Raw genomic sequence first — 8,345 nt, 5'->3', positions numbered from 1 at the left:
ATAGATAGATAGATAGATAGATAGATAGATAGATAGATAGATAGATAAATGCAAGATTTTAAACATGGGTGGAAAGAAGAAGAATCAATGAGAAGTAGAATGGGAACTTGAATCACTCCTTCCACAGCTGTTGCTATAAGTAGGTGTACATGCAAGAAGATAGGTAAGAGGATATCTAATGGCAATTACCACACATGGAAGTTAGGAGACCATTGTTGATTTTTGAAAGGTTGTTGTTAGATAAATTATGGAAAGGAAAGCCAGACTGTGTTCATTTGAACAATAAATAATAACTAAAAGTAGAAACTATTAGACTTTCAATAAAGATGGATACGAATGGAAAAGAATGTTAGATATAGTATTTAAGCAAGCTGGAAGGATTACCCCCTCCCTTTGGTTTCACCTGTGTTGTTATAAATGTTGTTTTTTTTTTTTTTCCTTGCTGGTTTCCCAACCCTTTTTCTTTCATTTCGATTACAGTGTCTTTTGGGATAAATTTATTTGGTCTGTATCTGATTGCTGCAAAGCAAATTCCTATGCTTACTTTCCTCTCCTTTCTCCACAAATAGAATCTGTTGTGGTTTGAATAGGTATGGTCCCCATAGACTCCTGTGTTTGAATGCTTGGCCCAAGAAGAGTGGTATTATTAGAAGGTGCGGCCTTATTGTAGGAATTGTGTCAATGTGGGTGTGGGCTTTGAGGTCTCCTATGCTCAAGCTTTGCCCAATATGGAATCCAGTCCCCTTCTGCTGCCCTTAGATCAAGATGTAGAACTCTCGGCTCCTCCAGCACCTTGTCTGCCTGCAAGCTGCCCTGCTTCCTGTCATGCTGGTAATGGACTAGACCTCTGAAACTGTAAGCCAACACCAATTAAATGTTAGTTTTTAGAAAAGTTGCCATGGTCATGGTGTCTCTTCACAGCAAGAAAACCCTAACTAAGACAGTGTCTATTCCCAAAGTTATAGAAGGAATGGTAAAAATAGACCCAAGAGTAGTACAAAGCCTGGTCACACTAAAGCTATGAGACCACTATAGTAATAGCTTATATCATAAGCCCATACCATGTTTAACCATATCATGAACTGCAATAGATTATTTCCCATCATGATAGTAAGTTTCTAGATCGTAGATCTAGAGGTTCAATCTGTGGAGTTTCTTCCTCAGTAGTGGGTTTAACCATTGATAAGCCTGGTACTGAGTGCAAGTCAAAGGTCTACACTTACTTCCCTTTCTTGTACCCAAGTGAGTGGTATGTCTATACCCTTCTGTGTGGAATTCAGGGAGTAGCTACATGCTCAGGGAAATTGTCTTTCTTATTCATTGGGAGCTTTGTTACTTATGATGCTAAAAGAAAGTACATGTCTCTCATTTACTTGGCTTCTATGAATGTATTTCAGCACATGGATGAATGTTGAACTTGAAATTTATGTGTGAAAATGACTGAAGCAGTTCTTATTTTCCATTTGATCCACCTGTACCCAATCTTTTTTATCTATTACCATTCATTTCTAATAACATTATTTTAAACTAAACCATGGTTAGTCTGATGAAAACATGATGTTAATTGAGACTGTATTTCTAATGAACAAATGTTCAAATGTCATATAGGTAGGAAACACTTTAGAGTGTGAACTCTTTCTCTCTATGCTAATCTTCAGAATATGTCTTAGGACACTTGTAAATAAACTGTAAATTTAGATGATATTCCAATTACAAAATTAAATAGTAAGATGTTCAAATAAGAATGTCCAGAACATACTGCTGTTTTGTATTGATGTTATTGTCTAAAGACTAATAGCTCTGCCTCTTTGAAGGAGCTGGATTCTCTTTTCTTTCTAAACGTTCCTTTACTAATTTTTCCAAAGAGAAGAGATGCTAATCCTTATCTTCTGGCACAAGTTTTCTAATAGAATTTGGAAATTCAAAAAGATATTCTGTATTTCTTCCACTTGGACCAGATGCATTATAAATTTGTTCAGCATTGTCTTCCAGATGTGCAGGACCAATATAGTTAGGTTTGTCACATGTTCTGATGTAGATCAAAACACTAAAAGGTTTTGTTGTGGGATCTTTTGGATAAAAAATGACCGTTGTTGTTCGATAGCCACCTTTCTCTCTGAAGTCAAGGTATGTTTTTACTTCCTCTTCTTTCCTACTGGTAGTTTGTAAGCAACACCCCATATACTGCCCTTGCCGGGGACCCCGAGGTGGTCAGTTCTTCCTTGCCAGAAGCACCATCTATAGTTTGTGATGTAACCAACCAGCTTGTCCTGGTAGGGGAAGTCCACCTTCCAGATGAGGGACCTGTAACCAAATCTTAATAATTTTTTTAAATGGGGAAGATAAGGAGAAGGGGAAAAGCCAGTTGAGTGAGGAAAAATAAAAGATATTTGAGGGAATAAATTTTTGAGAGAAAACAGTCTTACAGGTATGGAATTAAGATAACATTTGAAGTAGTTAATCTTATTAAGGAAAAGATACTTATTCCTTCTTTTGTTATTAGTATACATTAATCATAGAAAGCAATGAATTTCATTATAACATTTCCATTCTTATATATAATAAACTTTGCTTATTCATCCCCTTTGTTAATTTTCTGATCCTCCCAATTTCCCCATTTATTTTTCACATACTTAGTAGTGCTCCTGTTCTGTTTATGATATCCCCATTAAATTTCACATATGAGAGAAACATAACATTTCGGTTTATGAAACTATGTAATTGTGCTTAACATCATCTCAAGTTTCATCATTTTCCTGAAAAATGATATAACTTTGTTTTTTGTTGTGGCTGAATAAAACCCATACCTGGCACGGTTATCTGGGCCAAGAATCTCTGTCTGAACATAGGGTCATAGGCCCTAAGAGACTCAAAACACTGTTACTCTGTTGAATGCACATAACATTAACATTACTCTTAATGATTGTTTGTTTGTTTGTTTGTTTTTGTATTCTCTCATGTATTACATTCCGACTGCAGTTTCCCATCTCTCCCCTTCTCCCAGCTCCTCCCTATGCCCATCCACTTTTCCTCTTTCCCTTCAGAAATGGGCAGATCTCTCAGGGGTATCAACCAAACATGACATATAAAATTGCCATAAGACTAGGCACCTCCTCTCATTAAAGTTGGACAAGACCCAGTGGTAATAAAAGGGTCCCAAAAGCAGGCAAAAGAGTTAGAAACAGCCACTGCTTACACTGTTAGGAGTCCCACAAGAAGACCAAGATATACAACCATAACATATGTGCAGGGAATCAAGATCAGACCAATGCGGGCTCCTAGCTTGCTGTTTCAGTCTCTAAGAGCCTCTATGAGTCCAGCATAGTTTATTCCGTGGGCCATTTTATTGTGATGTCTTTCATCCCTCTAGTTCCTACAATCCTTCCTCCTCTTTTGCAGGTTTCCCAGAGCTCTGCCTAATATTTGAGTCTCTGCATTTGTTTCTTTCAGTTTCTGGATGAAGCCTCTCTGATGACAATTATGCTAGGTTCTAGTCTACAATTATAGCAGAATAACTTTAGGTATCATTTAATTGGCTTTTTTTGCAAGTTGTGTTTGGTTATATCCTAGGTCTCTGGGCTATCCAGCCTCTGGTTCCTGGCCCTCAAAACAGTGGCAGGGATAGGATCCCTCTCCTGGTTCAGGTCTCAAGCTGGACCAGTAATTGGTTGGCCACTCCCACAATTTCTGTGCCACTTTTACTCCAACACATCTTGTAAACAGGAGAAATTGTAGGTCAAAGTTTTTATGGTTGTGTTGTTACGCTAGTCCCTCCACTGATAAGACTTGCCTGGTTACATGAATTGCTCAGTTCATTCTCAATATCCCCCATTACTAGAAGTCTTAGCTAGTGGCATCCTTATAGATTCCTGGAAAATTCAATTTCACTAGGTTTCTTCTTCCTCACTCTCTAAATGCTCCCCTCCCAATTCCTCTTGTCTCTTCCAAAATATGCTCAAGTATAAAACAAGGACATTTTCTCAACCATGTTTGTAGTAGCTTTATTTGGAATAGCCAGAATCTGAAAACAACCCAGATGACCCTCAATGGAGGAATGGAAGGAATGGATCCAGAAACTGTAGTACATTTACAGAATCTAATCCTACTCGGCAATTAAAAACAAGAAAATCATGAAATTGGCAGGCAAACAGCAGGAACTAGAAAAGATTATCCTGAGTGAGGTATCTCAGAAGCAGAAAGACTCACGTGGTATATACTCACTTATGAGTATATATTAGAAATATTATATAAGATAAACACACTAAAATCTGTACACTTAAAGAATCTAAGCAAGAAGGAGGACCCTTGGTAAGATGATCAATCCTTATTCAGAAATGCAAACAGGACAAACATCAGAGGAGGAAGAAAATTGGGAACCGGACAGGAGCCTACCACAGAGGACCTCTGAAAGATTCTATTCAGCACGATATCAAAGCTGAGGCTGAGACTCATAACGAAACTTTGGGCAGAGTGCAGGGAATCTTATGAAAGAAGTGGGAGATAGAAAAACCTGGAGGGGACATGAACTCCACCAGGAAAGCAAGAAAACCAAAGAACCTGGGCACAGAGGTCTTTTCTGAGACTGATACTCTAACCAAGGACCATGCATGGAGATAACCTAGAACCCCTTTACAGATGTAGCCCATGGCATCTCGGGCTCCAAGTGCGTTCCCTAGTAAGGGGAACAGGGACTGTCTCTGACATGAACTCAGTGGCTGGCTCTTTGATTACCACCCCCTAAGAGGGGAACAGCCTTACCATGCCATAGAGGAAGGCAATGCAGCCAGTCCTGATGAGATCTGATAGCTTGCGGTCAGATGGAAGGGGAGGAGGACCTCCCCTAACAGTGGGCTTGGAGAGGGGCATGGGAGGAGATGAGGGAGGGAGGCTAGGATTGGGAAGGGGCTATACCTGGGATACAAAGTGAATAAGCTGTAATCAATAAATATGAATTAATTTTTAAAAAAGAATGATTTTTTTCATTATTTATTTATATCCCAATCAGAACTTCCCCTCCCTCTTCTCCTTCCACTCCCTCTCACCTCTCCTCCTCTCATGTCCCCTACCTTTCTACTCTGAGAAGGGAGATCTCCCATGGATATCAACCTGCTTTGGCATATCAAGTTTTAGTAGGAATGGGTGCATCTTCTGCTACTAAGACTAGACAAGGCTGTCCAGTTAGGGGAAAGGGATCCAAAATCAGGCAACTTAGTCAGATACAGCCCCTGCTCCTGATGTTAGAGGACTCACATGAGTACTTAGTTGTATATGTGTTACATATGTGTAGGAGGCCCAGGTTCATCCATAAATGCTCTCCGGTTGGTTGTTCAGTCTCTGTAAGCCCCTGTGAGCCCAGGTTAATTGATTCTGTAGGTTTTCTTGTGAGTCCTTGACCTCTCTGACTCTTTCAATCCTTCTCCTCCCTCACCCCCTTCCATCATATTCTCCAAGCTCCACCTAATGTTTGGCTGTGGTTCTCTGTATCTGATTCTATCAGCTACATGGTGAAGCCACTCAGATGCTAGTTATGCTAGCCTCCTGCCATGTTTTTCTTTCTGGTCCTAGGTTACCTCACTCTGGGTGATCTTTTTTAATTCTCCCCCATTGGCCTGCAAATTTCATGATTTCCTTGTTTTTAATAGCTTAGCAATATTTCAATGTGTAAATGTGCCACAGTTTCTTTATCCATTTTTTATTTGAGGGGCAGCTTGGTTGTTTCCAGTTTCAGGCTATTATGAATAAAGCTGCTGTGAACATAGTTGAGCAAGTGTCCTTATGGCGTGGTGGAGCATTTTTGGGCATATGCCCAGAAGTGGTGTAGCTGGGTCCTGAGGTAGAACTATTCCCAATTTTCTGAGAAAGTGCCAGGTTGATTTCCAAAGTGGTTGTACAAATATTCACTCCCACCAGGAATGGATAAGTATTCTCCTTGTTCCACATTCTCGCAATCATGAGCTGTCACTTCAGTTTTTTATCTTAGCCATTCTGATGGGTGTAAGATGGAATCTCAGGATTATTTTGATTTGCACTTCCCCAATGACTAAGGATGTTGAACATTTCTTTAAGTGATTCTTGGTCATTCGTGATTCCTCTGTCAAGAATTCTTCTTTTAAATTTTGTTTTCTATTAAATTTTTATTTTTTATATTAATTATAGTTTATTTACTCTTTATCCCAGCTGTACTGTAGCCCCCTTCTTCATTCCCTCCCAATCTCACCCTCCCTCCCTCATCACCTACCTGCCCATCTCTAAGACCAAATATATCTGGGCACAGGAGTCTTTTCTCCAACCAAGGAACATGTATGGGTATAACCTAGAACCCCTGCTCAGACGTAGCCTATGGCAGCTCAGTATCCAAGTGGGTTCCCTAGTAAAGGGAACAGGGAATGTCTCTGACATGAACTCAGTGGCTGGTTCTTTGACTTCCCCCCACCCTTCAAGGAAGGAGCAGCCTTGCTAGGCTACAGAGGAAGACATTGCAGCCAGTCTTGATGATACCTGATAAGTTAGGGTCAGATGGAAGGGGAGGAGGACCTCCCCTATCAGTGGACATATTGAGAATTCTCTATTTAGCTCTGTACCTCATTTTTAATGGGTTGTTTGGTTTTTGCCATCTAATTTCTGAAGTTCTATATGTATTTTGCCTATCATCCCTCTGTCAGAAATAAGTCTGATGAAGATCTTTCCCTATTCTGTCAGCTACCATTTTGTCCTTTTGAAAGTCTCCTTTGCCTTTTCAGTTTCCCGAGGTCCCATTTATTAATTGTTGGTCTTAGAGCCTTAGCTTCAACAAACCATTTATAAAGCCTGCATATTTTAGCATGTTCATTTGTATGTGTATTTGTGTTGGGAAGCAGGAACCAACCTCAAGTAATCAGATTTGACAGCAAGCCCATTGCTTTCTTGAGCCACCTTACTGACTCTAAAACCTCCATGATTTTGGAAATAGTTCTTTTCCTTCTTTTTTTTTTAAAATTTTTTTATTAATTACACTTTATTCATTTTGTATCCCCCCATAAGCCCCTCCCTCCTCCCCTCCCGATCCCACCCTCCCTTCCCTTTCTGCATGCATGCCACTCCCCAAGTCCACTGATAGGGGAGGTTCTCCTCTCTTTTCTGATCTTAGTCTGTCAGTTCTCATCAAAAGTGGCTGCATTGTCCTCTACCGTGGCCTGGTAAGGCTGCTCCCCCCTCAGGGGGGACAGGAACTCCACAAGCAAAGCAACAGAACAAGATAATTTGAACACAGGGAACTTCCCAGAGACTCATACTCCAACCAAGGACTATTCGTGGAGATAACCTAGAACCCCTGTACAGTTGTAGCCCATGGCAGTTCAGTGTTCAAGTGGGTTACATAGTAATGGGAAGAGGGAATGCCTCTTTTCTTTCTTTATACACAATTTTGTTTTACTGGAGAAGTGGGGGAGAGGAAGAGAGGGTGGAACTGGGAGGAGTTGAGGTAGGGTGCTTCACTTGGGACATATAATGAATAAAGGGTGAAAAAAATTAAAATTAAAAATTTATAGATTTGTGATGGAATTGATTTCTGTTGCTAATTTCTTACTCATTGCTCAGCAGGTTCTATATGCATGCATTTACAAAGGTACAAATGCTGCTGTTAGGAACATTTTACTCCTTTTCATGTTTCTATATATGTCTTCTTTTTATTTTTAAATTAAATTTTAAAAATATTTAATTTTTTTAAATTTAAATATTTAAATTTTTTTAAATCTAAATACAATGTGGTGAGTCTGTTTAGTGTTGCTTAAGTGTATATGATTTCAGGGCTGACCACTTTGTATTACATAACGAATTACAGAGGGTCATTCCTAAGGAAGACTAATTCCCCACAGTTATCATTTCTTAGTTACCTGTAATTTCTTGTCTAGGGTTGAAGTCAAGTGACATTTTCCCCTTCCATGTTAACAGGTCTATTGTATTTCTTCAGGTCTTGTTTAGGAAATCATATTATTGACATCATTAGTGTAGCTTCACTCTCATTGCTAGGAAACACAATCTTATAGCAAACAATCTGGTCCTCTGGCTGTTACAATCATTTTGTCTTCTCTTCTACTGTTCCTTGAGCTGTAGATCCTGAAGTTATGTTGTATATGCAGCAACTGGAACTGGGCACCCAATGACCAGTGGCTCTCTGTATTTTTACCATTTGGGGTTTTCTGTAATAGTCTCCACAAAGAAAAATTTAGTCTTAATATTTTATAGTTGGTTATAAAAACTGAAAGTTGCTCATCTTTCAATTTTTAAACTACATAAATCCATTACTTTTTAGCTTTATTGAATACTTCCATGTAATTATACATTCTAGGAAATGAAATATTATACCC

At 39.2% G+C, this 8,345-nt stretch overlaps 1 pseudogene; it reads right to left on the bottom strand.

The window, feature by feature from the left end:
• Positions 1–1,791: 1,791 nt before the first annotated feature.
• LOC129669310 (putative glutathione-specific gamma-glutamylcyclotransferase 2) lies at positions 1,792–6,246 on the bottom strand (annotated as a pseudogene).
• Positions 6,247–8,345: the final 2,099 nt, after the last annotated feature.

The sequence above is a fragment of the Psammomys obesus genome, unplaced genomic scaffold, assembly GCF_907164565.1.
Source record: "Psammomys obesus unplaced genomic scaffold, mPsaObe1.curated_primary_1811, whole genome shotgun sequence".
In the NCBI taxonomy this organism is placed as follows: domain Eukaryota; kingdom Metazoa; phylum Chordata; class Mammalia; order Rodentia; family Muridae; genus Psammomys; species Psammomys obesus.
The sequence above is the reverse complement of the archived record's forward strand: the minus strand, read 5'-3'. Positions and strand labels throughout refer to the sequence as shown.